Genomic DNA, 10,441 nt, shown 5'->3' with positions numbered 1-10,441 from the left:
TTTTTAAGTTGGAGAAAATTCTTACGGTGCTATTTTTCTATATTGTCTCCTTCAGATAAATAGGGAGAGTAATAGCGGTTAAGGAAGATAACCCACCACTCACTCCTTTTGCACGTTCAGTTTAGTGGGTGTTTGTGCTCTAGTGGTAACTTCCCTTTAAACTCTCTCCCTTATCTCTACTAATCGGGTCGGGTCAGCCCACATGGAGCGACCCATGACCCATAATCCAACAGAGTAGAAATTTATTTGACCAATAAAAAGGAATAAAACTATAATGACAGTAACTTCCTAGAACCCAACAGAAGCTCATAAGAGATAAAAGTTTGTCATAATATATCTAACTTCATCCTCAATTGTAAGAGTCACAATTTGGATGTGGCCTTGCTGCCACGTGATATTTTGTCTTTATCCAAAAGACCTTAATTAACCACTAAGTAATAATTAACTTTGTTAATTCCCCCCCATTAATCAATAATTAATCAATTACCCACATAATTAAGAATTATCTCAACTTACTTAAAATATTACTCACTTTTAACTCACTTTATACATCACACTATCATGGTCATATGGTACCATATAAAATATACATACACTATTATTTTATTAAAATATCCATGTAAAAATACATATATTTGCTCAACTTAAAATTTTCCTAATCTCATATAAAGAGTAAAGATTCTCGTACTCTTAACTCTTAAAATGGTAAAAAGATAACCTTCTTTTCTTGTGAGAAAATAATTTCTATCTTTACAATAAAGAAAATCTCATAAACTTTCTTATATTATGTGTATAATTTACCATATTCGAAAATAGTAATAATGGTAACTATCCAAAATTATACTTATAAATTTTTACTAAAATACTCCACTTAAAAGAAAATACCACATTAACATAATATCTAAGGTATCAATGTTGTTAAACTTACGGAGTCTTACAATAACATAGTCACAAATCCTCTATAATCTCATGAATGGTCTTAATCCCTTCTAGCTCGTATGGATCACTACGACTAATTCTAATATCAAATTACGGGATGTAACACTCCGCTTCTGCGGGCTCGCACATGCGGCTCCCACTCCGCAGGTGCGATTATGACAGCTGAGTTCAACTTCAGCAGTCTGCCAATTTCCAAACTTGTTCCGTAAATCACTCGAAATCAACCCGAGGCCCTTGGGACCTCAAGCAAACATACCAACACGTCCCATAACATCATAAAAACATAGCCAAATCATCAAATCACCCCGAACAACATCAAAAACACGAGTTACACACAGATTCAATCCTAAGGAAATTCTAAACTTCCAAATTCCACGAATGACATCAAAACCTATCAAATCACGTCCGAATGACCTCAACTTTTGCACACAAATCAGAAACGAAACCACGAACCTACTCCAACTTCTGAAAATCCAATCCGACCCCGATATCAAAGTATCCACTGCCGGTCAAAATCGCCAAAATTCCAACTTTTTGCCGATTCAAGCATAATTCTACTACGGACCTCCAAATCACATTTCGAATGCGCTCCTAAGTCCAAATTCACCTAACGGAGCCAATGGAACCATCAAAATTGAATCCGAGGTCGTTTACACATAAGTCAACATCCCGTCTACTTTCCCAACTTAAATATTCTTACAAGAGACTAAGTGACTCAACTCACTCCAAAATCACTCCGGGGCCGAACCACTAACCCGATAAGTCATAATACAGTTGTAGCATACAAAAAAAGCAGGAAATGAGGGAACGGGGCTATAACTCTCGAAACGACCGGCCAGGTCATTACACCACGACCACCGGATCTACCATAGGTTCTCGTACTTCTTTGGTAAATCTTGCCTCTACCTTCTGTGATGAGAGAGTGTCGTTGATTTTCAGGCTTCTTTCTCATCTTCTCATTGAGCAGAAGAGCTGATGTGACGTCTTTCAACTCAATTGTTGTCTTACGTACAGGGTGGTTATTGCCAAATTATCGCACAAAGATGGCAACAAGTTCAAGAGCAAGATGACTTTAGCTTCTTCCCCGAACTTTACTCCGAGGTTGGCGATCTGTGTGATTAGTCCATTAAACACATTTAAATATGACAAAATATCGGTACCTTCATCCATGTGTAGGGCGTATAACTGCTTCTTCAGGTACAATTTATTTGTTAGTGTTTTGGACATGTATAGGCTTTCCAACCTTGTTTAAATACCACATGTGGTATCTTTATCAATGATGTTATTTACCACATCATCTGATAAGTGCAACCTGATTGCACTAGCAGCCTTTTCATCCAAGTCAGCCCAATCCTCAGCTTTCATGCTATCAAGATTTTTGGCATCAACATCTAGTATCTTATGTAATTCCTGTTGAATGAGCAGATCCCTCATCCTTCTTTGCCATGTTGAGAAAATGCTATCTCCGTTAAATTTTACTTCCTCGTACTTTACTCTAGACATTTTATGTTTTCATCGAGTATAGTACGACCAGCCGTGAAGAGTATTTCTGTGAAGGAGCAAAACCTATGTTCTGATACTAGTTGTTGGGAATAAATCTCCACAAGAATAATACTCACTGTAATAAAAGCAGAATAATAATGTAGCTCCGAGATACAGTAATCAACAATAATAAATGAGTGACAACGACACCAAGATTTTTACGTGAAAAATCATTATGAATAAAGAAAAAAACTACGACCCCAAGAGGAGCAACTGATATCACTATAGTAAGAAATTTTACACTTTGTAGGTCCGAGTAAAATACTCCAAAGACCACTACAACACTCAAAAGAAATAACCCTTTTGTGATATTCCCACCTCACTAGAATATTGCTCACGCTCTCTATTTTCTTCACAGACTATTTTCTTATACCATATCTGTGATGCCTACCCCTTTCTTTCTCTCTTTGTTGGTGTGACTAAGTAAGTGAAAGAGGTCCTCCTTTTATAAGAGAAAAGAGTCGTAGGCTCCAAGTGTGCTACAAGAGTATTTTTAGCCAGCGTTTGGCCATAGATTCCCAAATTTATTTTAAAAATCTGATTTGGGTGAAGTTTGGTTTGAAGATGAAAATTTGTTTGGACATAATTTTTTCGAAACATATTTCACTTTTTTTTTTTTTGAAAAAACATGAAATGTGACTTAAACCCATAAGTTTTAAAAACTATCAGAAATACCCAACAACTCTGAAGAAAATTCATACAAAAAGCAAAACAAATCTGAAGAAAATTCGTACAAAACAAGCGAAACAAATCTGAAGAAAATTAATACAAAACAAGCAAAACAAATCTGAAGAAAATACATACAAAATAAGTGAAACAAATCTGAAGAAAATACACAAATATTAGCAGATTTTAGCAAATTTCCTTCAAGTTTTATCTTTATTGTGGATTGCCACAAATTGGCACAATAACTTTGGCGAACGTTTTCTTCTGTTTATAGAGAAGGCCGCAACCACGTGAGTTTAATGATGAAAAATTGGGTAGATAGGGATTACTTGGGTCATAATACCAGAAAGTGGGCTCTTTTATAGATACAAATGTTTAGGGCAATTTTTGGAATTTTTAAAAATCCAAACGGTAATATTTTGGGCCAAAAATAGCTCTTGAGCTGGTTTTGAAATTTGGGTTTTAAGATTTGAAAATTTGCCAAAATATGGATAAATCTATAAACAAATTGGTACTTGCCAAAAAAAATTGAAACAAATTTGGCAAAATTTATGACCAAACAGGGCCTTAATCTCCTCCACTTATTTTCAAACTTTGGCTCCACATAAGATCTTTCACCAAACATTCTGCCATAGCATAGGCACAATAGACATAAGGCTATTGACAACTATTACCAACCAATGGGATGGACCCTATAGTAATAAAGTTTGAATCCATTTTATCATTAAGTTATGTTTTATGCATACCAGTGTCAATATAATTCTTATATTATTTGATCTATTAGAATATGTAACTATTTGTCTTGAAGTTTAATATAGTACTTGAAACGTAAATTAATTAATAACATATTATAATTATTTTAATTATAGTAATAATGTAAAAAAATATTTATATTTATACTAATGTATAATTCTTATCTAGCTCGTCGCTTCTGGCCGCCTTATTCCGTCACCCGAGATCCAAGTCAGCACCGGCCTTTTGAGACCCTATCTTTTTCTTTTCTTACTGAGCAGCCTTTTTTATACACCGAGGGATCCTTGAACATAAATCATTGACCCCTGATGGTTGGTAGTGGAAGTGAGTGGGAGCGGATCCTAGTCTAGCTCGGACTCTGCTAGTGACTAAAGGTTGAAGGGCGCCGCCAGACAGGCTCACCCCCAGGCATTGGGTAGTTTTTCATAATATATGGGTATAATGAGTTTAATTCGATCCCTCGATTGAATCGGGGGCAAACGCCTACGAAAAGATCGCTTGAATTGTCTTTGGTAGTGATACTGCTATTAAAGAAGGAGATCTTGTCAAGCGCACTGGATCTATTGTGGATGTTCCTGCGGGAAAGGCTATGCTAGGGCGTGTGGTCGATGGCTTGGGAGTACCTATTGATAATTTTCCGCATAATGAAACTATCCTATTTATAAAGTTAATACCCTTCACAATAGAGTGGTAAACACCCTTCACCTAAATCCTAAGGGTCGTCGTTTAGGATAAAACAGGATATCTGATAGGGTATGATAACTCATGAGATTATTTATCCCACCTTCTATATGAATATTTAATCTTGTCATTTTAAAGTTTATTTCATAATTAGCTAATACCTATAACTAAATATAGGATAAATACAATTTCAAATGCTATCTCGAAATTATCATCTTTATTCCTGGTGTGAAATGGCCTTTAAGGTTGCTGGTTCGAGTCACCAAATAAGCATAATAGAGAGCTCGGAAAAATTATGTGCATGGTGGTTGGATGAGAAAAAGGGAACAGGTGACTGCCATGTTAAGACAAGGTTAAGTGCCTCTTGTTCTTACTTCAAATGACCAAGCAATTAGTCAAAGGAACAGACGGAAAAGGAGACATAAACAAACGTACCTTACCTCTGTAGCATTACAACTACCAAGTTAGCACATAGCCCATTACACTTGTACCTTTTTACATGTATCATTTATGGAGTAAAAAATATGTATGCCCAAAAATAGGAAATTTAACTATTCACCCGACTCAACCCAGCACACATCAATTTTTAACTTTCTTCTTTTAGATTTTACTACGTTCCACAGTAAAATGTTCTCACTTGAGACTGAGAGCAGACATTATCATGACTCATGAGGCTTCTATACATTTAATTATTTTTCGTTCATTTTTTTTTTCTGCGTATATTATATTCATAGCTCAGGTGCCTGTACTGTTTTAAGTTTACGTGATCATTTCAAAAGGGTTATGATTATTTTTACCAATAATGATTGTTAAAAGAACAAATATTTTATTTTTGAACTACTTTTCGTTTGTTTTTTCTGCCAAAAACAAAACTTTAAGACGGAAAATATGAATCCAGGTATTTCTTAATTCTTACTGCCTCCATTTTAATTAATTTGGTATTATTTTCTTACTAATTTTTTCTAGAAAGATTGGTAAGATTTGTATATTTAAAAGCAATTAACTTTTAACTTTATCCTAAATAGAAAGTTTTTATTGCAGCAAAAATGTTATGGCATGTTTAACACCACAAGTTTTAAAAATTCTTACCATTTTCTTAAATTTTCTTGCCAAATCAAACTATATCAAATAAATTGAAATGGGAGAGTACGTATTACGGTATTAGTTTAGACGCTTACCTGCAGATGACTTTTCAAAAACTTGATTGAGCAATAAATTACATCACTAGCTAGTCTTCTTATATACTTACTTAAAAACGAAGAATATCAAAAACACTTTAAAAATAATAACAGTAATTCTTATTTTCAAATTTCTACCTTGAGAGCTTCTCTCTCTAACACTATTTGTACTCCCAAAAAAGGAAAGGGTGCAAGTCTAATTTAACTCTATTTCGGTGAAATAACATAAAATCAATGATGGTATTTTGGACAACAACCTAATTTCGTGCTAAAGATTCCATCTACGGCAGTCAATTTGTTGTCTTGTGTGGGCTTTTTGACAACAACATCCCTTCAAACACATAAAAATAGCACGGGCTAGCCAGTTTTCGGACTGGTCATTCAAAAATAGCCAGCGTTTGCAAAGTCATTGAAAAATATCTACTATTTTGCTGCAACACGAAAAGTTCCAGCATAATATACTGAAGATCGGTATACCTGTGTAAGAACTTCCAGCATATTATGCTGGAACTCCAACACGCGGAAAGTTCCAGTATATTATGCTGGACCGGTATATTTATCATGGTAGGCTGCCTATATCACACTTTGTTGGAGTGCAATCTTTCTCTAGACTTTTCGTGAACACGGAATGCTTCGTGCACCAAGCTGCTCATTTTAATACTAAAACTTTAAAGATTGAGGGTGTGTTTGGTATAACGGAAAATATTTTCTTGGAAAATAAATAGTAATCTTATTCATTTTCCGGTGTTTGGAAGCAAATTAAGGAAAATGACTTCTCAAGGGTATTCATAAATAATTTAGATATAATAAACATGAAGCCATATACTTTCAAACCAACAACCTTCCAAACCCACATTTTTCATAAACTTTCGAACCGCTAAACTTTCGAAACTGCAGAATTTCTAACCCGTAAACTTTATAATTTCTAAACCTGAAAACTTCCAAACACATAAACCTCCAAACTCATAACTTTGGAACTTGTAAAATTTTGAACCTTTAAACCGATAAATAAAAAAACTAAAACTGAAAAATATATTAAAAAGGGGGGGGGGGGGGGCAAAAAAACGAAAAAACAAAAATTTGAAATTGCAATAAAAAATCAAGGTAAAAAAATAATATTTTTTTGTCGGGAGGGGGATGGGGATGGGGGGGTGGGGGTGGAGGGGTAGTAGGGTGAGTGGTAACGGAAAAACTGAAATTTAAAAAAAAAAGCCTTTTTTGGAGAGAGGGGATGGGATGGGTTGGTGAGCATAGGGAAGGTTGAGAAGGATTTTTGGAAAATTTTTTCCCTTCTCTTGATAAGGAAAATATTTTTCTACAATTGGAGGAAAATGAGTTCATAAGGAAAATATTTTCCAAAACATTTAGCTAACCAAACATGGGAAAATTGGAAAATATTTTTCGGAAAATATTTTCCTTCATACCAAACACACCCTGAGCCCATAAAATTTAAATTCTAAATTCTGCTTCGAAAGAAATGGTGACTCCTATAGTGTGGACCAAGTAATTACTAATGGGAATTTTTCGTTCATATACCATATAGAAAACTATATTACGAAAAATGTCCATAATTTGCAAATTAGGAGCCCTGCTAACAGATTTTCTACAAAATATAAACAACTCATTAAAAACAGAATCCTGTTAGCTGTAAAATTCCTTTAATTTATATAAATTCTATAGATTTTTCATGCTTTTTCGGTGAATGTGGTGATAAACACCCAAATCGAAAGAAGAAACATCTGCTTCTTTAACTTTTTTAGGGCTGTTCTTTGAAGCTCTATTCTTCTTCATTGAAAATCTTTGAAGCTGGTCGTTAATGGGTGAACGAACTTTGAAGAATAGTAGAAATTTTGACTGATTTTAGAAGAAAGAACTTGAGAATAGGCGTTAATGGAGGGGTTACAGATTTTAGCTGGTTTTAGAAGAGGAAATAGTGGGTGATTGAAGAGGAAATCGTTGGGTGTGGTTTGATACATGGGTGAGGGGGTGGGATTTGGAGAGAGAAACTTGGGGGGAGTGGTAATATACGATAGAGTTAAATTAGGAGAATAATTAATACCATTAAAACCTCTAAAATGTACATAAATAATAATTAGGTATATAAAAGGTAATTATATTAAAAGTTAAGCATGGAGGGTAATATAGTTTACTATATGGCATATGAATGTAAAAGTCTCATTACTAATTACGCAACTTTACATAACTTTTTCTGGATCAAAGTTCTGCCCAAATTACTTGGATTGGTATGCGATGAATTATATTAAAGGTATTTTGTAATTTCATCGTCCAAACTTTATTCAGTTAGATTATACTATATTATATTATTACTCGACAAGTCAAAATAGATAGGGTCCCAATCATTGACATCAAAAAGATTATGGGCGTTTGGACATAAAGAATTGTAAAATTCAAAAAATAAAGTGAAATTTTTTTTAAGTGAAAATAGCATTTGAAAATTAGAGTTGTGTTTGGACATGAATATAACGGGTTATTTTTAAAGTTTTGTGAGTGATCTGAGTGAAAATTTTGAAAAATAGTTTTTTGGAGTTTTTCAAATTTTAGAAAATTCAAAAATACATCTTCAAGTGAAAATGAAAAAATTTATGAATAAACACTTATTTCGAAAAAAAGAAATTAAAAAAAAAAGGAACAATTTTTTTTATGTCCAAACGGGCTCTTAGTATGACTCAAAGTGAAAACTGACCGACCAGCAAATAAATTACTCCTATTCACCTAGCTCAGAAGGTAGCCGTCACCATTTAAAAGATAGTTTGTCTTCTATATATTTGTAGTGCAAGCAATATACTATCAAGTCATTCAACAGATATAATTGATTGACCAAAATACTCATATAAAATTGAACAATCTTTTACTCTTGGATCAAACACTATTCTTATAGTAGTATTTTTGTAGAAAAGGTAAATATACGTTAATAGATAGTACTCTGCCCATCCCAATTTATGTGATCGACTGTGTAAGTTTACGAAAGAATGAAATACTTTTTGAAATTTGTGGTGAAATAATTCATATGTATATTTATGTGGTTAGGGGTGTTCGTTGTTCGGTTTGGATCGGTTTTTCCCTTAAAAGAAACCAAACCAAGTAAGTCGATTTTTCAAATATTAGAACCAAGCCAAACCAATTAAGTCGGTTTTTTCTCGATTCAGTTTATGTCGGGTTTTGTCGGTTTTTCGGCTTTTTCGGTTATTTGTCGATTTTTTCTTAAATATAAGACATTGACTACCAAGCACATATTCTGGCGACCACATTTTCAACGTAATACTATCAAATCAATTGCCCTTTGAGAAATCTATTATTTACCAAGGTATATTGATGATAATTGAATCAAACAGTGATGAATAATTTAAGGACTCAATTAAAAATATATTATATTTAACACGAAATGGATTCTTACACTTAACAAAAGAAAACTACCAATCAAACTAGAATGTAAAAGTAAAGAACTATTCTAAAAGTGCAAACTATTAACATTTACCATTAAATTTTAATAGTTTGCACNAAATAGCTACTCCTATAGTCGGTTTGGTTCCGATTTTTTCTGATTAAAACCAAAACCAAACCAAATTTAATCGGTTTTTAAAATTCAAAACCAAAACCAAACCAAACCAAAAAGTATCGATTTTTTTGGTCGGTTTGATTTGGTTTTCGATTTGGTTCGATTTTTCGGTTTTTTATGAACACCCCTAGTTATAAGTCATCCCATTAATGATAAAATTAAAAGTTTAAAGTAATTTCGTTTCATAAACAAATAAATGTATAATTCTTGCTAGGACATATATACTAAAAAAAGAGATAGTATCACGTAACTCGAGATAAAAAATTATTAAATGTAATCATATAAACATCACTACAGTATTAAATAAAATCATTTGTAATGCCCTTGCGTATTTTCCATTACTCAGTTATTATAATCTTCAAATCAACATCAAGTTTTAAATAGGAAAGTATCGTTAAAACTTACGAAAGTATCGTATTAAAAGATTCTCTGGTCCTGAATTTTTCTAGCTATTCCTAATGATATTTTCTTTTTGTATATTTTATGTACAAAATCATATACTCTATATATTCTCTGTATTTTTTTTTTGTAACTATTCATTAATCTAGAGTTTATATTCTCAATTTTTCATTAAAGAAGAAAAGAAAATAAATATACTATATGTTAACTTGTGGAACATGAGAAAAAAGAAGTAGCGATTTGTCTTATATTAAGTAAGGTAAATGAGATCAACATTTTATTATTTTATCATTTCTATTCATCATTAAACATATTTATAATAATATTTATGTAATATTTTAAAATTTTGTACCATTGATATGAAGTAAATACATAACACGAGTGTGCTCAAAATATACTATCTACAAAATTATTCTTGCTATTTCAATTTGTGTGACATTTTTTCTTTCTTAACTTGTCTCTCACATAATGATACTCCCTTCGTTTCAGTTTATGTGTCCTACTTTTCATTTTAGTCCGTTTCAAAACAATGTATCTTTCTAGATATAATAACTTTTTAACTCAAACTTTCATATGATATATTTAAGACCACAAGATTCAAGAATATTTTGATATATTACACACATTTTTAGTTTAAGACCACGAGATTTAAAAGTCTTTCATACCTGTTAAATTTTTATATATAATCAAACTAAGTCACATAAAT

Source organism: Nicotiana attenuata, unplaced genomic scaffold (assembly GCF_001879085.1).
Source record: "Nicotiana attenuata strain UT unplaced genomic scaffold, NIATTr2, whole genome shotgun sequence".
In the NCBI taxonomy this organism is placed as follows: Eukaryota; Viridiplantae; Streptophyta; class Magnoliopsida; order Solanales; family Solanaceae; genus Nicotiana; species Nicotiana attenuata.
Note: the sequence above shows the minus strand (reverse complement) of the source record.